Consider the following 23906-nt stretch of genomic DNA (forward strand, 5'->3'; position numbering starts at 1 on the left):
TATATTTACACAGAATTCGATAATGACCAAAAAATAAATTTAGGTGTCACAGAATTATATTTTTACAGTTGTCAAATCTTCCGCCCTTTCCTCCAGCATTTGAATGACATTGGTCTAATCAATTCAATGAAGTCCTGTTGAAGTAAACTTTAGATCTAAGTGCATCAAAGCAGTCGTTAATTACTTTAAGGACTTCTCCATAATTTCTTCTTCCGAGGAAACACCAAGTTATTTGAATATTCATATTTAATGGTTAGATTACGAACTTTTTGATACAACTTACTCTGTTTAATTATTATACCATACACCCATAGGGTGAAATGGTATATTAAAGTCGCCAAAATGTATGTAACAGGCAGAAGGAAGCTTCTCCGACCCTATAAAGTATATACATATATTCTTGATCAGGATCAACAGCCGAGTCGACCTAGCCATGTCCGACTGTCCGTCCGTCCGTCCGTCTGTATGAACACGCAGATCTCGGAGACTATAAGAGCTAGAGCCACCAAATTTGGTATGTATACTCGTGTATTATGCAAATGTACAGAGTTAATTGGAATTTCGGCCACGCCCCCATACGCCCCCAGGAATCACATAAAACTGTTTTTCTGAAAAAGTATGACAGCTAGAGAAATCAAATTTAGTTTGTATACCCGATTAGTTAGCGCGCAGAAATTAATTGTTGCAACTTTTTGCCACGCCCCCTTACGCCCCCAGGAATCACACAAAACTGTTTTTCTTAAAAAGTATAATAGCTAGAGACATCAAATTTGGTATATATGCTCGTTTAGTTAGCGCGCAGAAACTAATTGTTTAAACTTTTTGCCACGCCCCCTTCCGCCCCCGGAATTTACATAAAACTGATTTCCTTAAAAACTATGATAGCTACCGACATTAAATTTGGTATGTAGACTAGCTTAATAGACGCGCAGATATTGGCTATTTAAACATTTTGCCACGCCCACTTCCAACCCCGCAAATTAAACAGAACTGATTTTATCAAAAACTAACAAAGGTAAAGTCACCAAATTTAGTATGTATACTGGCTTAGTATGCGCGCAGAGTATATATATTTTCATATTTTGCCACGCCCACTTCCGCCTCCATAATTAAGAAAAGAACGATTTCCTCCTGTATTTTTTTGACTATCGCATTCAAATTCGGCAGACTAATTAATCTTATCTATTTCTACCAAACTACCAAATTTTTGAAATCGGACTAGAAACATGCAAAATATGCGTATGAACGTATTTTACAAAGCGGTCCACAAGGCCAGAATTGGCAGTTGGCTAGTGGCGGCGCTAGAGTGCTTGTGTGTTTGTAGAGTGAGCGAGATAGCACATAGTATGATGAAACATGTAAAAACAATTTAATAGACATACAATTGGTTTTCGAAATTTGAAATATTTGTTTCACCTGGTGTATGGTATACCCAAGTCGACGAGTCGACTTACTTGCTTAATTTTTTTTAATTTTAAGCCTTGCATTTAAGTCGGATCGAGGTCAGTCCTTAGCTATAAAACACAGACAAAACCCTCAAGATATCACTCTGTCACTTTTAATTAGTTATAACCGTAATTTCGTTTTCTTTCCCTATCTCCTTGGCAAACCATTTTTATGTGTATATTCGTCGACTGTTGCGGGGACAAACTATCGACACATCGATTTAAATTGTGGCGACATTTAACATTAAATGCCCTAGTTTTCAAGACCAGAATAACAACATAGCGATATTTTCAAGCATTGTGTCGCCGGAACTGAGCGACTAACATAAGTGACAGACCAGACATTGCCGCTCAATAGTCCCGTGAACCAAACCATTGGGCGATAATTGTCCTCTAGTGTCCGAGACTGTCACTCTGGTCGCCGGCGATTGGATTGAGAATTGTCGCTAGGCTGTCTCAATTTACACAAAATATTTAATTTAATTAAAATTTTATTAATTTTTTTTTATTTATTTAAAAGACTAATTTGCTGCTTATATTTCTTATTTTTGGTTTTGTTGGCACTATGTTTTGGCACAGGCCAACGTATTCCTAAGCGCAAGTTCCGGTGGCTACCGCGAGAAATTTTTTTTAACTGCCTCTGGTATAAAAAATTGGGAATATTAATAATGACTTGAGTATACCAAGCTGGTGCTTGGTGGTGAAACAAATATTTTTAATATCGAAGAACGAACGTTTAATAAATTATTCTACATGCCTCATCAGAGTCTATGCTATCTCCCTCACTCTTACACTCTTGCGCAAGCCTCCCCGGCTTTTTGGACCGCCTAGTATAGCACTTTTATACGTAGATTTCGCGTGGCTCTAAGCCGATTTTTAAGGAGAGGTAAGGATCTAAAAAAATTTTTAGCTCCAGAACAAACATTTTCATAAAAATTGGAGTATTCCCATGAAATTTACTACGATGATAGTATTGGATATAACTCAAACTCATATTCCAAAATTTCAATCCGATCAGATAAGTAAAACACAAGTTACAGTGAATTTAAATCGGTTCAAGCGCTGCCGGCAGCGCTGCTTGCTGCCTACTACCTCATCATTAAATCAACAGAGCACATGCATACACACACAGACGCAACGCTACATGAACTGTATGTGTATGCATGCGTTGCTTTGCTTAGGGAATGAGGGAAGAAGAAGAACAAATTTGAGTATGAAGAGTAAAATTGTTTTGTTTGTATATTAATAAATTTTTTTTTGAACATGTTAAATTATTATTGTCAAGGACTGCAAGGGTGTATAAACTTCGGCATAGCCGAATTTAACTTCTGTACATATAAATAGAGGGCCGGGGCTAACTTCGACCATGTCAATGTTTATATACCTTTGCAAGTTGTTTGTCACTTTTTCCATACCTAAACAGTGGAAAACCTTTTAATATAAAAAGTCCGTTGCTTGCGAAAGAACGGCCTACAATCTTACCATAGCAAATAACGAAGTTAATGATCCAAGTCACTGTTCTCAACCAATAGTTCCTATGGGATTCTATATGATATAGTCATCTGATCTTCATAAAATTTGGCACAATCACTTATAAGCATAGCTCGCAAATGACGGTTGATCGTTTTTTCTTATATGTTCTGCTTCGTATCGTAACCGAAAAGATTGTCCAGAAACGATCTCGCTCTGAGCGGCTCTCTTTGTTTTGTTTCGAATTGGTTTTGGTCAAGCGCTTTGCATTGACTCATTCGTGTGACGCTCTCAAATGAGTGTCGCGTAAAGAGTAATACGATTTTTGGTCACACAAAGAGTCTCAACAAAAGACAGTTTGACTAAAAAACTCAACAGAAATGATCTTTGCCTACCGTGTACATGTAAATACATACATATACATAAATGTAAATATATTTAGTTATTATAAGAACGCATCAATCGCGTGTGCTTACCCATACACACGCAAAACACAATTTGCTTTATTTAACTCAAGCAATCGATCAGTGTTTGACTTGAGCGAAACGAAAACAGAAATACCTGTCTCGATTAGAGCGCGAGCGAGCTAAGTCAGTCGCGACAAAAACAGTTTCTGTCTGAGTCTTTTTTATTGTGTGAGTGAAAGACACTTATTTGCAGTCAATGGAAAAGTATCAACAGTTATTTGCGAGCTAACTCACCAATATTAAATTTCAAAATACAACACCTCACAGTTTGTGACTTTGCCTTTTGTATGAAAGCAATATGATATAATGGTCCGATACGGCTGATTCCGAGATATACAAACTGTGCAGTATATACAAGCCTAGGAGGCGATTGTGTAGATCCAGACGGACGAACGGACAGATCGCTATGTAGCTCATCTCGTCGTGCTGATCAAGAAAAAACATACACATATACATATATAATTTATATGGTCGGAGATGCTTCCTTCTATGCGTTGCACAATTCTGACTAAAATTAATATACTCATTTTGCAAGGGTATAAAAAAAAAGAAAAAATATCATTTTTATTCGTAATGATACACATTTCAAAAGTAAACAAACATTAAAAAAAAATATTCAAATAATAAAAAATTTAACGCCGCTAGAAGGCGACGCTGAAATTAATGTGATGCAGTCTTGTTTTTGACAACTTATTAACAAGACATGCAATTTAAAATGTTAAAATGTCTTAGAGAAACACACAATTTGATTCGAAAAATCTAACAATTTTGTCTTACATCAACTACCTACTTTATAAGTGTAGTTTCTTATTCAGTACCGTTGTATAAGTCGTATTTAATTTGGACCAGTATATTATATTACAAAGCACCCATAGAAACGATAGATCTATTTATTTAACTTCATTATGCCTAATAATGATTCAAAAACCAGGCAAGCCCAATCAATCATCTGGCTGAACTGTCCAATGTATTTAGAAATACTTTTGGCATGACTGCTAGAAGACAAAAATATTATTCCTGAGGACGAATTCGGATTTAGGATGCATCACGGCACACCTGCACATATTTGTAAAAAAGACGTCCACGTCCAGCACGACAACGCACATTTCAGCATTGAAAGAATAGGAGCCGAAGTCCCTCAGGGTAATGTCCTGGCCCCAATCCTTTACATCCTGTTCACAACGGACCTTCAGAAACTGGACAATAGCAATTTCCTCGTCGCCAGGTATGCGGGCGTTACCGCGTTCGTTAGCTGCTGACCGAGTCCAACTGAGGACTCGCGAATACTACAACTGCAGCTTTTTCTCTTCGCACCCCGGTTGAATAGCTGAAACATCGCGGTTAATGCTGAAAAGTATGTGTACTTCACCTTCGCCACTCGAAGGCTAAACTGTTCCCCTGTGCACCGGTGTGGCATTACCATCCCGAAGGTCAACACAAACAAATATCTGGGACTCACTATGGATAGGCGACTGAACTGGAAGGCCCACATAAAAGGTAAAACGGGGCACCTAAATATGAAACTGAGAAAGATGTACTGGTTGATGGGACACAGATCACAGTTGAGCATTGCAAACAAGCTGCTTTTGTACAAGACCATCATAAGGCCCGTGTGGGGAAATACTTCAGCGACTTCAACGAAAAGAAAATGCTCCCCCCATACGTCAGAAACTCGGTACTGCATAGAGACCTGAACAACCCATACCTAAAGGAAGAAATAATCCGCAGGCTGAGCGAGCGATACATCCTAAGGCTTGAACATCACGAGAATACCCTGGCTATCAACTTGTTGGACAACAGTACCCACACAAGAAGACTGAAGAGAAGGCACCCGCTGGATCTTCCATTCTTACCTCCACAGGACTGACGGCCCATCACAAATACTCAAATTTTTAAATTTGAGCTGAATTAAATTTTGTATGTCAATCATGTAACTGCAAATATTTATTATTGTCTCACAACAGATCTTAATAAAACTCCTAAAAAAAAAAAAAAAAATGTAAGTAAAAGCATCAGCACACAGCAAAACTATCGACAGTTTTTGCAGTTTTCAAACCGTGGTTTTTACATGCTTCATACTATATGCTATCTCGCTCACTCTACAAAGTAGTAAAATACGTTCAGTAGAATTTGAATACGATTGTCAAAAAACTACAGGAGGAGGCGGAAGTGGGCGTGACAAAATATGAAAAGATTTGTACTCTGCGCGCATACTAAGCCAGTGTACATACTAAATTTGGTGACTTTAGCGTTGTTAGTTTTTGATAAAAATCAGTTTTGTTTAATTTGCGGGGGCGGAAGTGGGCGTGGCAAAACTTTTAAATAGCCAATATCTGCGCCTCTATTAAGCTAGTCTACATACCAAATTTGATGTCGGTAGCTGTCATAGTTTTTAAGAAAATCAGTTTTATGTAAACTCCGGGGGCGAAAGGGGCGTGGCAAAAAGTTTGAACAATTAATTTCTGCGCGTTAACTAAATGAGTATATAAACTAAATTTGATGTCTCTAGCTGTTGTACTTTTTAAGAAAAATAGTTTTATGTGATTCCTGGGGGCGTAAGGGGGCATGGCCGAAATTCCAATTAACTCTATATATGTACATAATACACGAGTATACATACCAAATTTGGTGGCTCTAGCGCTTATAGTCTCCGAGATCTGCGTGTTCATACGGACGGACGGACAGACGGACATGTCTACATCGACTCGGCTGTTGATCCTGATCAAGAATATATATACTTTATAGGGTCGGAGAAGCTTCCTTCTGCCTGTTACATACATTTTGGCGACTTTAATATACCATTTCACCCTATGGGTGTATGGTATAATTATATATTATGTACTGACTATCTATAAGGAGTCTACTATCGATGTCTGCCTTTCTTCTAGGTGTTTAAAATTTTGCTGATTTGTCAGCAAACTTCTCATGTTACCTTCCATCTGTACTCTTTCATCTGCATCCATGATGCCAAACAATATATTGTACAGTGAACCCATGAATTCAAATGGTGCTGGCTGCTTCTTGGCTTGTTTTGACTCATAAACAATCTATTATTTTCTTCGAATTCCGTAATTCGTTTTATCGTGTTGCCTAATACGAAATGACACTGGTCTACAAAATTATATAATTTTTGACATAAATCCCTCATTTTAGGAATCAACCCGTCGCCTTTATTAAGCATTTCAAAATATGGCGTCATGTCATAGTACACTACTAGATCCCATGAGGAAGCTACTACTTCGACTTCAGCCATTGGATCTAAGTACAATGCGGCTGTTGCGTTTAGTTCTTTTATTGTAATTTTTGGTTGATTATCTTTAATGCTTGCTGTATTCGAAAGTTGACAAAGCAGCATCAACATTGCTAATATCAATACGGTTCCTGCTTTGTACAGATGACCGAATCTGGTACTTTTTCGATATCGGTTTTCCTCAAGTTCTTCGGGTGATTTGACTTAGACCACTCTTACTTTATCGTCCCTACCTTTGTGAATTTCCTAAATCTTGCCCAGAGGCCACCTGGCTGGGTGACAATTTGCATCTTTGATTAGTACGACCTGTTCATTCTCTAAGTTTTCTGTGGTACGTCGCTACTTATTTCTTTGCTGGAGAGTATATCTTTCCATTTCGCACAAAAATCTTTTTTCAATTTTTGAATTAATTTCCAAAATTAAAATGCCAGCTAATCTTTTCTAGCTCTAGAACAGAGGCATCCTGGACGTTATCTTGAACTGCTTTTTTGAATTCTTCATCCAGCTTCCTAGCCGCTCCAACAAAATTTTTACCGTTATCAGAATATACGTAAGCGCATTTACCCCGTCTTGCCACAAGTCTTCGAAATGCTGCTAGAAAAGCATCAGTTGTCAAGTCACTAACAACTTCTAAATGAATTGCCTTAGGGTTATCTTCAGATTTAACATGGTTCCATGTTATGCGACGCCTTACGAATTATTCTCTACTAGCACCGTTTCTTATCCAGCACAGTGTGATAGTGGAGTCGCTCTAAGCATACATTTCAGCTGGAACAGCAATAGATTGCTGGACTCTTTGTAGCAATTGTGATAGCAAGTGTGCTGCACATAATTCTAATTCAGGAATAGTTGAATAGGGATTCCGGAGGAAAAGAATAACCCAATCTTCATTCGTTGAATTCAAAATATGAACTGATTTTATTAACAAAAGTATGGAGTTTATATAGGGAATCTTAGGCTCTAGGAGGTAACAATTGTTCTTAAAATATCTTATTCTAATGAGACTCAAACCCAAGATTTCGGGGGTTGAAAATTATTATTATTTTGGGCACCGCCAAATGTGACGTTTCGGAATTTATTTTTATAGTAGTTGTCTTACAGGTTAATTTTAATATTGTCATTAATAAGATAATTGTTGTTAAAGAAGCATGACGAGCTACATGAGAGAAGTTAACCCTAGCAAATCAATGTTATCCTTCTTATAGCTGATTTCCTATTATTTTGTATGATTTACCAAATTGGTTTACTAATATCGCCCGATGCTTAGCAATTTTTGCTTCGGGATATCGGGAGTGGGTCTCCTGATGTGTATTACTGTGCTGACTTCTAGCCTTTTTATATGGTGGATAGTTTAAAGAGCAACTACTTTTACCTCTCGGCTTAAACTAATGTGGCTTTTGCTGGTATTTGAATTTTGAGTGGTTATTCGGATTAAGTGTTGTCCTTTTTTGTAATACAGCCTCAAACAATTTGTTACCTGAATTTATTTTGACACTATGTATTTCTTAGATAATCATTATTTAATTTAACCATTGCCATCTGAGTATTCTCAATTTGTACTGGCTCTGGGATATATACTTTTTCTTCCCCAGATTTTACTTTACCTCTAAACTGAGGTCCTGCCGGGGGCCATAAACTTATTTCTTTTACCTCAGCTTTTATCTTACCTCTAAGGTGAGGTCCTGCCGGGGCCCGAATGGTTATTTCTTGTCTTGTTTTGTTGTTGAGTTTGTTTAGACTTGTGTTGTATTTATTTTCACATTTACCTTTTTTCTTCTCCCAACGCTTTTTAAAACCTGTAACATCTATTGTTGGTGCCACTACAGATTTATTCATTTTTGATACGGTGTATCCCGAGACGATCCAACCAAATTTAGTATTTTGACCTAGTAGGCCATTTATCTTTCTAACTCCCCCTTTTAAGATTTGGGTATATACGTCTACCCCTATTATCATGTCAACCCTACCAGGTTTATTAAAGGTAGGATCAGCAAGTACGTAGAATTGCCATTTTGACATATCCACATTTGCTATTTTTAACGGAAGAGCTTTCATTAACTTTGGCAAAACAATTGCCTTAACCTTAAGAAGTTTATCCCGTGGATTTCGCGTCTTCACATCTATTTTACTTTATATTTTGATTTTTTGGCTTTTATTAAGGACACGCCTCTTATTTTTGTATATTGTTTAATTTTACGTAACTTTAATATTTGAGTGGCTTCTTCAGATAATATAGTACTCTGACAACCACTATCAACCAAAGCTTAATGTTTCGAACCCTCCATTTATTTTCTTAATTTGTATTAGGGCTGTGGCCAATAATTTTTGGTGTGCCGTTACACAGGTATTAACGCTCTCCTGATTTTCTTCAAAATGGAGTAACGTATGGTGTCCTCTGCTGCAAATTGAGCAGACCATTTCATTATTGCATCTCTTGTTGCTTGAAGCATTCAAGCATTCGTGTGCACAATTGTACTTTTTTTGCTATTTCCAGCCTTTCTATAGGTGTTAGCGCTTTAAACTTATAGCACTGAAGTGCGTTATGCCAGGGGCCATTGCAGATCGGACAACTATCATTGAACCCCACAGCCGACGTTTTTTCCAATGGTTTTTTCACTTCTTTGCTCATGGCACTTAGCGAGCAATATCTTTGCTTTAAGTATTACATGACATCAGATAGCAATTGTATCTGCCTTGTTTTTCTAATCTGACTCTCGAATAATTGCAGAGCGTCTTTATCAAATTTCCGAAGTATAAGTTTAGCAAATATTATGTCAACTTCATCGGACAAGTTTGTTTTAATTTTAATTAAGTGTATTGACTCATTAATTATGTCAATCACTCCTTTTACACTCTTTGCGGATTCATTGTTGATCATCGGTAAATCAACGATCCGATTTAACTGCTCGGAAAATACCCTCCGATTATTTTCATACCGCTTGATTAACAGTTCCCAAGCGGCACTATAATTGTCAGCTGAACCTGACAATAGATGAGCTACCATGCTCCTTGCTTCGCCCTTTAATGCGGATTTCAAATAATTGAACTTAAGAGCAAGACTTAAATCTTCTCTTTTTTCAATTAACTCCGTAAATAATTCTACAAACAGGTCCCACTCTCTAGGTTCTCCAGAAAATGTGGTTACCTGAATCTTTGGCAACACCGGTAGTTCGCCTCTCACGGTAACATTCTCAACTTTCAAATTTTCCTGATCGTTTATTTTTATACCCTTGCAAAAAGGGTATATTAATTTTGGTCAGAAGTGTGCAACGCATAGAACGAAGCATCTCCGACCATACAAAGTATATATATTCTTGATCAGCACGACGAGACAAGTTCAACTAGCCATGTCCGTCCGTCCGTCCGTCCGTCCGACCGTCTGGATCAACGCAAACTCCTCCTAGACCGTAAGAGCTACAGAGCTGAAATTTTGCACGTAGGCTTGTATATACTGCAGGCGTTGTATATCTCGGATTCAGCCGGATCGGACCACTATATCATATAGCTCCCATACAAACCCCAAAGTCACGAACAGTGACTTTTCTCAATAACTTCGTTATTTTCTATGCTATAATCGTGAAACTTAATATTAGAGAGTTTACTACGCCTATAAACGACTGTGCCAAATTTGATCAAGATCGGGTGACTATATCATATAGCTCCCATACAAACTTCCAAGTCACGAACAGTGACTTTCTCAATAACTTCGTTATTTTCTGAGCTATTGTCGTGAAACTTAATATTAGAGAGTTTACTACGCCTATAAGCGACTATGCCAAATTTGATCAAGATCAGGTGACTATATCATATAGCTCCCTGATGAACAATAAACCACTGTGTTTAAAATCTCATAAGAACTTAACTTTATTTTTACTTAAACTTCACTGAACTGTGTCTGCCACTGCCAGAACACGTCTTGATCGTTCGTTTGCTTGCTTATTACTGAATTTTCAATTCTTACGCAACTACGTAGGTCATATAGGTTTATAAAGAGTGACAGAGACAGAGCATACCAGACTGACGCCAGTATATTCTAGAAAACTTAAGAGAAAATACAAAAACAAAAGCATTGTGAGATGTGCAAGATCATTCATGAGTCTTTGCCTTGCTGCGTATAGCAATGCAAGTCAAATGACAATTGGTTCCTCAACATCCCGCCCCCCCTGAAACTCCGTTTCTGAACCCGGTAGGGCTGCAATCTTTGTGATAGGGCGAGTGACTTCTCCTGATTTGGTGAGAACCTGAACCGCTCTGACGAGGCCATCATCTCCTGCGAACACATGAGTTACCCGTCCTAAGAGCCATGCCGATGGAGGCGCGTTAGAGTCCTTGATGAGTACAAGTTTACCGATGGCAATGTTTGGTAACTTGGTGGTCCATTTCGGGCGCTGTTGTAGCGATGTCAAGTATTCTTGATGCCAACGCTTCCAAAATCCTTGAAGCATTGCTTGAACATGCTGCCAGTAGCTCAATCGATTGGTCGGAATCTGCAAATAGCCGTCTTCAGGAACTGCTGTATATGTTCTGCCAATTAAGAAATGTGCCGGTGACAGGTAGGCAATTTCAGTATCCGATGCTGTGCACAATGGTCGCGAATTAACGACAGATTCTATTTGCGAGAGCAGTGTGTGCATCTGCTCAAAGGTGAGGACGTTGGTTCCTATTACACGTCGCAAATGCAGCTTAACCGAGCGTACTGCCGACTCCCACTTACCACCCCAGTGTGGTGAATATGGAGGAATAAAATTCCATTTGATGCCTTGATCCGCAAGGGCTTTTGAAAAGACATCATTGTGCTCGCGTGAAGCGAGAAGCTGTACCATTTCGTCTAGTGCACGTTTTGCACCAACAAAGTTGCGCCCGTTATCGCTATACATTTGGGAGCACTTCCCACGACGAGCCATAAAACGTTTTAATGCCGCCAAGAATGTGTCGGTGCTGAGATCAGTGGCCAGCTCCAGATGAAGAGCTGAAGTAACCATACATACAAACAGGCAAATGTAGCCCTTTTCCTTCCTGGGGTTTCGTCCCTTGTGAACCTTCAACAAGATAGGTCCAGCATAATCGCATCCAGTATGCTCAAATGGAAAGGCTTGTCGCACTCGAACAGCCGGTAAATTGGCCATAAACTGATTTGCTGTGTGATGGCGCTGTCTAAAACAGTTTAAACACTCATGTGTGATACGTCGAATAAGGTTTCGTGCGCCAATGATCCAATATTTCTGGCGAATTATTACAAACATTGCTGAAACTCCTGGATGAAGATTGACCTTATGCTCATGTTTCAGCAGCAATTCCACAAGGCGATGTTGTTTCGGCAAAACTACTGGATGCTTGGCATCTGCAGGCAATTGCGACCTTTCCAAACGTCCACCCACACGTACAATTCCATCTTCGTCAACGAAGGGAGATAGTTTGCTTAAAATTGATCGTCGCTCCACCGATTGCTTCCTCAAAAGCAGCTGTCTATCGTCATTGAATTGATTTTGTGCCTGTCGTAGGCAAAACTTCCTTGCTCTGGTAACTTCATCGAACTTTAGAGGTCCTGAATATTTAGACTTGCTTGATTTGATTCGATGAACGAAGCGGAATACATATGCGACCACTCGAACCAGTCTGATCCAAGATGATGTCCTTCCGAGTAGTACCTCAAATGGGGAATCCTCAATATCCTTGGAAATGGTTGTCAAGATTTTGGTTTTGAACTCAAGTTCTGCTGCTGGCTTGAGAATTGAGCAGCAAGTTGGTGGTCTGTTCATTGTCTCTGAGTATAGTGTACAGTCGTGCAACCAAGATGGTCCCTTCCACCATAGATCAAAGTTAATTAAGTCACTCGCTAGCATGCCTCGTGATGCACAATCCGCAGGATTCTCTTTAGTGCTGACATGTCTCCAAGCGCTACGTGGTATGGTCTCTAGTATTTCTGCCGTTCGGTTTGCAACAAATGTTTTAAGTTTACAGGGTTGATGCGAAAGCCATGACAAAACGATTGTAGAATCGGTCCATGCGTGTATCTTAACATCCTTCTGGCGCAGACCAGACCTTACTGCTTGGATTAAACGAGCTAATAGTAGAGCTCCGCAAAGTTCCAACCGTGGCAACGACTTCTGCTTTAATGGTGAAACTCTTGTTTTAGCTGCAATGAGTGCCACTCCGATGCTTCCATCTAGGTGTGTCACACGGTTGTAAATGACAGCAGAGTAAGCCTTTAACGAAGCATCTGAAAATCCATGGAGTTCGATGTCATCGGGTTGATTGTCTACAAATCGTGGTATCTTCAAGTTCCTTAACGTGAAAATGTCCTTTCTGAATGTTTGCCATAAGTGCGCTTGCTTCGTTGGCAGTTCCGAGTCCCAATCCAGATTAAGCAGCCATAATTCTTGGAGCAGAATTTTAAAATTGATCACCACTGGCGCCAAAATGCCGAGTGGGTCAAAGATGCGTGCCGTGTCAGATAGCACTTGTCGCTTCGTACAAGTCATATGTTCCGATAATGAAACCTTATATGTTAGGACGTCTTCTCCAGGACGCCAATGCAGCCCAAGCACTTTTGCTGCCATCTTTGAGAAATCGATTTCATTTCCCTCGTTGCTGGCAATTCGTTTACTATTCGAGACCCATTTGCTTAGCTCCAATTGTGCCCGTGACATAAGGAGTATCAGCTCTTCCTTAATGTCGAGCAGTTCTTGTTCGTTCATGGCTCCTGTCAGTACGTCATCGACGTAGAAATCATCCAAAAGTATCCTAGCCGCCCTTGGAAACTCGTATTCGTGATCAGTTGCCAGTTGTTCCAGCACTCTAACTGCCAGAAACGGTGCACATGCCGTGCCATAGGTGACTGTGGTCAACTTGTAATGCTTCAATGGTTCCTCAGGGTCTTCTCTCCAAAGGATTCGTTGAAAATTCTGATGTTCAGGGGCCACTAAAATCTGTCTGAACATTTTGACGATGTCCGCAGAAAATACGAATCTGTGCATTCGAAAACGCAGACAAACGTTGAAGAGGTTGCGTTGTATACATGGGCCAATGTGAAGTGCGTCGTTAAGAGATCGTCCATCCCGATCTTGAAATGATCCATCGAACACCACCCGCAGCTTGGCGCCTATGACTGGATGGTGTGGCAAATAGAATGACTTCTTACATACGTTTGTGTCTTCGTCTGCAGCTACTTCCTTCATGTGACCCAGCTGGATATACTCTCTCATAAACTGAGTATATTTTAACTTCAAGCTGGAGTCCTTCATTAGACGACGCTCGACTGCGAGAAAGCGCGATCTCGCTCCTTGAAATGTATCCGCAAATTGTGGGTTTTGTTCCTTGAAGGGCAAATCGACTATGTATCTTCCATTCGAGTTGCGGTTGTGGGTACGGCGGAAGTGCGTTTCGACCTTTTCATCCTCTTTGTTTACAGTTGTGTGTGATGGAACTTCCTCTAGTTCCCAAAATCTTTGCAGTAGTCCATCTATATTAACCGTAGTCAGCAATGACGTAGATGATGTTTGCAATCTTGAAGTGTATACCGATGTGATTACCCATCCAAATATGGTGTTAACTGCAATAGGGTGCCCTTGACCATCGCATAACTTCTCTCCGGTGAGAACTAACCAAATGCAATCATTGCCCAGCAAAATGTCGATTGAGGCGTTAGTTCTGAAGTCAGGGTCAGCCATTTGGTATCCCTTAAATACCGACAGTGATGAAGCATCAATGTTTTCACGTGCCAATGGTGAGGTGATCTTTCCTAAAATGTGAGCTTTAATATCGATGCAATGACTCGACACACGAGACATCATCTGGAGAGAGCAGAAACCTCTGGTTATTCCCGCCTTGACGTCTGAGATGCCCGATGTGGCAACTCGAAATGGCGAACGTGCAAGCCCCAACGTCTGTACGCACCGTTCCGAAATGAATGACAAGTCTGAGGCGCTATCCAATAAAATACGGCACGTCAGCAAGGCTCCTTGAGAATTTCGGACGTGTACCAATGCAGTAGGTAGAGTGCTTCTTCGTTGGCCATTTGGCTTACTGGGTCTGGTAACATTCATCATTGCTATCGCTGATGCCGCTGGTGACTCCTCAGAAACCTGGCCTGAGTTGCCTTGGTGCTGCTCTGAGCTATTTTGCTGTGTAGAATGGCCTTCAGAATGCAGCATAGAATGATGGCGGCGCTTGCAATACTTGCAAGAAGACTTCGAGCCACAAGCGCTTACTCCATGTCCAGTTCTCAAACAATTAAAACACGTATGTTTCTCCTTCGCAAAGGTGTAACGTTGCTTGACAGTCAAGATCTGGAATTGAGGACAAGCCGACAGTATGTGCTCAGTACTATGACATTTCATACAATTACCTGTAATGGCAAGCATGGTGCGTGCTTGCCTTTTTCCCTTTTCATCCCTCGGTTTGCTCGCTACATGATCGATAACTTGACTGAGCTCAAGGCGATCGCATCGTGAGTCCAAAAACTTGAGCAACTCTTCAATGGTAGGATTTTCGATATCTTGGCTTTTGTCGATCCATTCACGTCGGGTAGCCTCATCAACCTTGTTGATGAGCAAGTATATGAGCCAACAGTCACGGCCCGTTTGTCCAGAAGCGTCTAAAGCCCGAATAACATCACTGGCTCCGCAAGTCAGAGCGCGTAGCGATGATGAGTTTTGCCCAACAGCTTTTGGCAATGCGGTGAATGTGTCCATCAGTAAATTCACCAAGTAACGGGGCTTTTCATATCGATCACTCAATGATTTCCATGCAGTGACGTAATTTGCATCCACTACGGGCAGATGCTGGATAAGTATCGCTGCTTCTCCTATGACGCATGACTTAAGGTGATGAAACTTTTGGATATTCGTTAAAGTTGTCTTTCCGTGAATGGTACTCTCAAACAGGTCTTTAAAGGCATGCCATTCCTTGTAATCACCACCGAAGGGCTTGATGTTGATTTTCGGTAACTCACAATCTCTTGTTGCCGCTGTTGCAACCGACTGTGAGCCTGACGAAGACGAAGATTGCTGTGGCGAGAGCAATCTCTCAACCAATAGTTGCTGCTGCTCCATTTGCCGTCGCTGGTGTTCCATTTGACTCTGCATCTGGAGTTGTAGTTGTTGCTGTTGATTCTGCATTTGTTGCAGAATTCCTTGGAAGAGCGAACCATCGTTACCAGCCGCGCCAATTTCTTCCAACTTGCCAGACGGAGCCAAGGCAGCTCGTAAAGCCTTAAGGCGGGCATTTGCTATTTCATATTTCTCCTCGTATATCCCGAAGTCTTCGGTAGGGTCCACATAACAGACTTCACGAACTCGTTCCACGCATTGGACAAAGTTTCCAATTTGGTGTCAATTGCGAAGACGTCGGCATCCTGTGCAGGATTCTCTGCATATCCATATATGCGGGTAATGGTTGTCTTCAATCTTCCTCTGGCCTTTATGAATGTTTTCATTTCCTCCATGATGAAATACCAAGAAATCTCCACTGCTTGTGTGGACCAAAAATTTCAAGACGCGTCTTTTTCCAGAGATGTGTTCCCTCACGATCTCGTCGATTATATCGATAACAGATACCGATAGGCGAGTGGCGCCACCGTTTGTCCGCGCTTTTTCCAATAAGCACGCGATTGTCTATTCGATAGTAGGCCAGAACTATCGACTACTAACTTTGAGGTTAACAATTAATTGCAACCACGTTGCAACAAATTATTAAGCAATGAGTAACAAACAAACAATGCCCAACGATCCGGCTCGAAGGACCAAATTATGATGAACAATAAACCACTGTGTTTAAAATCTCATAAGAACTTAACTTTATTTTTACTTAAACTTCACTGAACTGTGTCTGCCACTGCCAGAACACGTCTTGATCGTTCGTTTGCTTGCTTATTACTGAATTTTCAATTCTTACGCAACTACGTAGGTCATATAGGTTTATAAAGAGTGACAGAGACAGAGCATATCAGACTGACGCCAGTATATTCTAGAAAACTTAAGAGAAAATACAAAAACAAAAGCATTGTGAGATGTGAAAGATCATTCATGAGTCTTTGCCTTGCTGCGTATAGCAATGCAAGTCAAATGACAATTGGTTCCTCAACACTCCCATAGGAACGATCGGGCGAAAACAGTGACTTTTGTAAATAACTTCGTTACTTTTAACGCGATTGCTTTTAAATTAAACATTTCTTAATTTAATATATATGTTAATGACTGTGCCGAATTTGATAAAGATCGGGTGACTATATCATATAGCTCCCATAGGAACGATCGGTGGAAAACAGTGACTTTGATCAATATCTTCGTTATTTCCTATGATTGTAGGCCTTTCTTTCTCAAGCTTAAGCCTTTTTAGATAAAACGTTCTTCCACATTGATGGCTAATAGGTAAGGATAGAGTTACCAAAAAAGTTGCAAGGGTATACAAACTTTGACGCGGTCGAAGTTAGCCCCGGCCCTCTGGTTTCTTCTAATGCTACCAAGGTATTCTGAAGGTCGAACTCTAATTCTTCTATGACCTCTTTAAACGTATCATTACCTATAAACTCAACTGAATAAGCTTGTCACATCTGTACCTTCCTGAACAAGAATTTTATTTTTTTAACATACATTTCATTTGTTCTATTGTCAATGGTACGTAAATCTTTGCTCACCATATCCAAATATTCCTGCAGCTGACGAACCTTTTCTTGCAATTTTTCCTGGCTAACCTTAGCATTCTCATTACTGGAGGTCGCGTTTCCCCGCGACTCTCCGCTGCTGTCCTCAAAATTCTCTAACATCGTTGCATCTGCTTCAATGTTTTCCGAATCAACAGAGCCCTGCCTGATTGCTTCTCCTTTGGCTATTAATCTATTAATCATATCTAAGCCTTCCTCATATTTTCCATCTACAAAATAGATGTGTTCGGTTACTCCATTCTGTATCATTTGGTTATTGTAACTAACCCATTGCTTCTGAATCTCCCTTACTTCATTAAGAATTTTGCTAGTGAACTTACTAGCGTCTATTTCTTCTATCTTCTTGACCCTTTCTTTTGCTACCTTTAGCTGGTCTTAGCATTTGCAATTGCATAAGATCTCAAACTCTTAAGGCGCTGATTCATTCTCTGAGTCTCTTACCACTGGTGGGGGAAAACTACAGAGTTCCTTTTTCTCGAAGGACCAAAATGAATAGGGATTCCGGAGGAGAAGAATAACCCAATCTTCATTCGTTGAATTCAGAATATGAACTGATTTTATTAATAAAAGTATGGAGTTTATATAGGGAATCTTAGGCTCTAGGAGGTAACAATTGTTCTTAAAATATCTTATTCTAATGAGACTCAAACCCAAGATTTCGGGGGTTGAAAATTATTATTATTTTGGGCACGGCTTCGGCCACTTGACATCCTGCCGTTGTGATCTTTTGGGTTAGTTTAGAATTACAAGTGTTTTTCTACAATGTGTGTGGCTGATTGTAATTATAGTCATATGCTAGATTAGTTGTTTGTGACAAAAGTACAGTTGTATTATAATTTCTTTAGTGCATCTGATTTGGTGAAGCCGCTTCAGATGAACACGATGTTTATTCTTAAACAATAGTTTTCCTATTTTTGATAGGATTACTGGCTATTAAGGTAACTGCCTCACCAATTTTAGCATATACCACCGCTGCATACGCCTTTTCTGTCCATGAATCTGTAACAACATATTAGGCTGTGTCTTGATCCATCGGGGTAATCTGACTTCTTCCAGATACACCAAATTGTCTTTGAAGGATTTCCATTCTGTTGTGTCGTTATCGGTGCCAGCCAACCTAGTGGATCATAAATCTTGGCTAGTGTGGATAGCACCACTCTTTTATTCACTTTTCTGTTCTCGTCGCATTGTACCTTAAACTTAAATTCGTCTTTAAACGGCTCCCACTGCAACCCCAGATTTTAATTGATTCGTTCTCATCTATTTTTAATACTTTGTTATCGCCTGTATCAATAACCTCTTCAACAATTTCAGATCTATTCGAGATCTATTTTCTCAAATTCATTCCTGCCTTTTCCAGCTCTCTGGAAACCTGCTGAATTACAGAATTACTTCCTGTCATTAAATCATCCATGTAGAACTCATCTCGGATAATTTCACTAACCACTTCATCCTGACACCTGTTTGCTATCTCTGCAAGTACCCTTGGAGCTAAATAAGATGCTGATGCAGTACCGTACGTTACCGTCGTCAATTTATATTTTCTCAATTTTTTTCTGCGGTGAATTTCTCCACAAAATATGGAAATATTTTTGATCATCTTGATCAATGTTTATCTGTCGATACATTTTCTCAATATCTGCAGATGCTACGAACTGTCATTTTCGCCATTTTAAAATTATGTCGAATATGTCCCTTTGAAGTCGTGGCCCGCACACATTACGTCATTTAGACTTCTGTTATTTGTTGTCTTCGCGGATGCGTCAAATACAACTCTTACTTTAGTAGTCAGACTTGTTTCTTTGACTACTGCTTGATGGTTCAGATAATAGACCCCTTCATCCTTAGTTTCGATCATATGACCCAAGTCCAAATATTCCTTAAGAAACTTTTCGTACTCTTTTTAAGTTTTGGATTTTTCTGAAATGTTTTCTCTAAGTTAAGAAACCGCGCAGTTGCTTGCGCCTTTGAGTCACCTAATTCTTTTTCTTGCTTAAATGGGATTGTTACTACATATCTTCCTGAGTCATCAATACGAGTCGTTTTGTTAAAATTTTTCTCACATCCGTTAGCTTCTGTATCATCTTTTTCATCTGCCTCCATCTCCCAAACACGCTCCATATCTGTGACATCTATTGCTGTAGCTACTATAGATTCATCTCCTTTTGATTTGGTACATCCCGACACGATCCAGCCAAACTGAGTATTCTGTCCTAGCAAGCCATTCATCTTGGCAACTCCACCTTTTAAGATATGGGTATATACGTGTACCCCTATTATCATATCAACCCTACCAGGTTTATTAAAGGTGGGGTCAGCTAGCACGTAAGATCTCCATTTTGACATATCCACGTTTGCTGTTTTTAATGGCAGTGCTTTCATTAGTTGCGGCAATACAATTGCTTCAACCTTTGGAAGTTTTATTTCAGAATCACGCGTCTTCATTTCAATATTGACCTTATACTTAGATGTTCTAGTTTTTGTTAAAGATATGCCACTAATTTCCGTTTGTTTCTTGATCTTTGGTAGTTTTAACATTTGAGCGGCTTCTTCAGATAAAATAGTGCTCTGAGAACCACTATCAATCAAAGCTCTTAATGTTTCATACTCTCCGTTTATTTTTATACCCTTGCAAAAAGGGTATATTAATTTTGGTCAGAAGTGTGCAACGCATAGAACGAAGCATCTCCGACCATACAAAGTATATATATTCTTGATCAGCACGTAGGCTTGTATATACTGCAGGCGTTGTATATCTCGGATTCAGCCGGATCGGACCACTATATCATATAGCTCCCATACAAACCCCAAAGTCACGAACAGTGACTTTTCTCAATAACTTCGTTATTTTCTATGCTATTATCGTGAAACTTAATATTAGAGAGTTTACTACGCCTATAAGCGACTATGCCAAATGTGATCAAGATCGGGTGACTATATCATATAGCTCCCATACAAACGGCCAAGTCACGAACAGTGACTTTCTCAATAACTTCGTTATTTTCTGAGATATTGACGTGAAACTTAATATTAGAGAGTTTACTACGCCTATAAGCGACTATGCCAAATTTGATCAAGATCAGGTGACTATATCATATAGCTCCCATATGAACGATTGGTCGAAAACAGTGACTTTTGTAAATAACTTCGTTACTTTTAACGCGATTGCTTTTAAATTAAACATTTCTTAATTTAATATATATGTTAATGACTGTGCCGAATTTGATAAAGATCGGGTGACTATATCATATAGCTCCCATAGGAACGATCGGTGGAAAACAGTGACTTTGATCAATATCTTCGTTATTTCCTATGATTGTAGGCCTTTCTTTCTCAAGCTTAAGCCTTTTTAGATAAAACGTTCTTCCACATTGATGGCTAATAGGTAAGGATAGAGTTACCAAAAAAGTTGCAAGGGTATACAAACTTTGACGCGGTCGAAGTTAGCCCCGGCCCTCTGGTTTTAACTTGTATTAGGGCTGTGGCCAACAATTTTTGTTCTGCCGTAACACAAGCATTTACCTTCGCCTGTTTTTCCCCAAAGTGAAGAAGGGTATGGTGTCCCTTGCTGCACAATGAGCAGACCATTTCATTGGTGCATCTCTTGTTGCTTGAATGCTTCAAGCATCTTGTACACAATTGCACTTTTTTGGCTATATTCCCCCTTTCTTTAGGTGTTAGCGCTTCAAACTTATAGCACAGAAGTGCGCTATGCCAGGGACCTTTGCAGATCGGACAAGGTCCCATTCTCTAGCCTCTCCATAAAATGTGGGTAAAACCGGGAGTTCGCCTCTCACGGTAACATTCTCACTCTTACAGTTTTCCCTATTGTTCATTTTCATTTCTAACACTGATAGCGAATTCCGGACATCGAATTTTAAATCATCCATAGTATTTTTAACTCTTGCATTATTTGTCCGTACCTGGCACGACTGAACTTTCTACCATAAATAATTGATCTTATTAACATATACTATGCATCTCTCATTATGCGTAAATCTTTGACTACTCTATCCAAATATTCCTGGAGCTGTTGGGCTCTATTCAATATATTTAAATATCTCCTGGTTAACATTAGCGTTCTCATTACTAGAGGTCGCAACCCCGCACGACTCTTCTTTGCTATCATCAACTATCTCTGACCAGTTTGCCTCTGCTTCAACGCACACCAACTTACTAGTGCCTGGTTTTTCTGGCTCTCCTATGGCTATAATTTTGGCAACTATCGTTAACGCTTCTTCATGTATTTTATTTCTGAAATAATCATGATCGAATTCCGGAGTAGACTGGAGCAATTTTTTGTGATTAGGTATCCATTGATCCCTTATCTCTTTTACTTCCTCTACAACTTTGATAGTTATGCTTCTAGGATCTAGTGCTTCTAACTGCCTTAACCTGGTATGTAACCCTGCCTGCTTCTCTAACACTTTTGCAGCCTTATTAGTGAACATTTTAACTTATGAGCATATTTGGATATCGAAACAATTATATAATGATAATAATAAAATATGTAGGTTGATGTACAGCTGTGTTCACGAAAATAGCAGTGCCCTTAAGCTTTGACTTCAAAGTTGTTAAATCATATGAAAAAGACCATAATTGCACCAATATTTTTTAAATTCATAATCTGTATTTATTTAGAATAAAATTACAACCATTTTGGACTGAACAAAAAGCCTCCATTTTTAGAAATGAGCAAAATATTAAGGAAAAGGGCATTTTGAGCTGTTTATAAAAATAGCAGTGACAACTAAGAATTAAAATCTGTCGTTTCCAAATTATTTGAAACTTTAAATTCAGGTGAACCACTTATTGGCAATATTCGTTCGGCACCTGCGCCGCACCGAATCCTGCAAAGCTAAACTGGCATCTGCTGTCATGTTTCTTGAATAACTTCCCAGTGTTGGACGGTTTTCTTTTTGTGACGCTTCTCTGAATGTTACCCCCATACATTTTCAATGGGTTACCAATCCTGCGACTGAGCTGGCTCTGGCATTACATTGATTCTTTCGAATTAAAAACAACTTTTTCGAGATTGCTCCTATGTTTTGGGTCATAAGACCGGTGATTTGTCCATATTATGGACATATTTCATATGATATAGGACAGCATAACCTTCTTCATGATGTTCATGTAGACATTTCGATCCGTACTCCCATCAATCTTAAGATTAGGACTAAGTCCAATATATGAGAAACAATCCCAAATCATTCCCTATAGCCTAACCGCTGTTTGCGTGTGGTTTGGGTGGTATACTCTGGGCGAATATATATACTTTATGGGGTCGGAATCCTCTCCTTCTGTGCGTTACAAACATCTGACCAATTTTATAATACCCTCCGCAAGGGTATAAAAACAGTTAGTATTATATGTCCCAAAACATATAGAAATGGGACATGTTAGTACTGCTTCGTCAAAGTATTGTGTTTCAAGGGTCCAAGTACTGAAATTTGTCCAAATAACTTTTAATACTGTTCCACACCGTATCAAGAAAATGAATTCCAATACATGTCCTAATTCCTCCATGATGGTCTTCGAAGATCCAGTCATTCCCAACGGAGCCTTAATGCAATTAGAACATGGAATAACGCGAGTCAATTATCCCATGAAGTATTCAACGAAGAAGGACCTTAACTCGTGCTGCTCAAACACAAGAGAACAAAGAGGCAGCCCGTGAAACTGCTAGGTTAGAAAGGAGAAATCGTCTAGCTTATCGTACTGATGAACAGAGAAATAATCTTCAAGTATTGATTTAAGTCGAGCAGACCTTCGATTAGTTTGCATTTGTCGCCTGAACGTTGTTTGCCAGCATTGTGGCGCATTAAAATTTGCTGGTCAAACACCCCGTTTGTAAAATTGTCATTATTGGTCCCGCCACCAGAGGCATTGAACACAATGCTTTACGACATTTTCTAGCGAACAATACTATGTCTGCTTCCAAATGAATTTATTTGTTGCAGAAATTATCGAAGAACACGGATATAATCCAACATTTAAGGTAACTTACGTTAAAAAAAAAGTGTGAATCTATTGAAGATGCACAGCATAAATTCTTACAAATATACTTCATAGTCAATATGGAAGAACAACTTGACCGGCGTCAAGCTACGAAAAGAGCAATTCTACATCTGCAGCAAATGCTTCATGAACATCATGCATTGGTCAGGCTGTTCAGGACTGCTTTAGAGCGTATGCAAAGTGATGACTATTAAGTTGTGATCAGAGCAGAAACAAGACCAGCTGGAACACATTAATGCACATATCATGTTATGACAATCGACTTACACGACGCAATACTGGCTAACTGCAACGAATATATAAAGCACACCGTTCATAAGACGCGTTACAACACACGCTGATGCTCTGGCAAGGAGACGATGGATATCACTTTAATATAAAAATAAATCCATTGATTGGTAAGATCAATGTCGTTAACCCATTAGGGGTTATAAAATACAATTTTTACTGGCGTTATTTTAGGTGAGGAAACTATAAAAAAGGTTAGTTCGATGAATTACCATGCATATCGTTTGATGGTTCTATCTGGAATTGCAACGTGAACATGATTATGATCCACATTAACTAATCCACTCTGTTCAAGCGAATTTGTC

The 23906-nt window shown here is 39.5% G+C and overlaps 1 protein-coding gene across 4 annotated transcripts in view; it reads right to left on the reverse strand.

The window, feature by feature from the left end:
- chk (chaski) overlaps nucleotides 1-23906 on the reverse strand; it is a 170009-nt gene that overhangs the window by 16315 nt on the left and 129788 nt on the right. The window lies entirely within an intron of this gene.

Source organism: Drosophila tropicalis, unplaced genomic scaffold (assembly GCF_018151085.1).
Source record: "Drosophila tropicalis isolate 14030-0801.00 unplaced genomic scaffold, ASM1815108v1 contig_573, whole genome shotgun sequence".
Taxonomy (NCBI): domain Eukaryota; kingdom Metazoa; phylum Arthropoda; class Insecta; order Diptera; family Drosophilidae; genus Drosophila; species Drosophila tropicalis.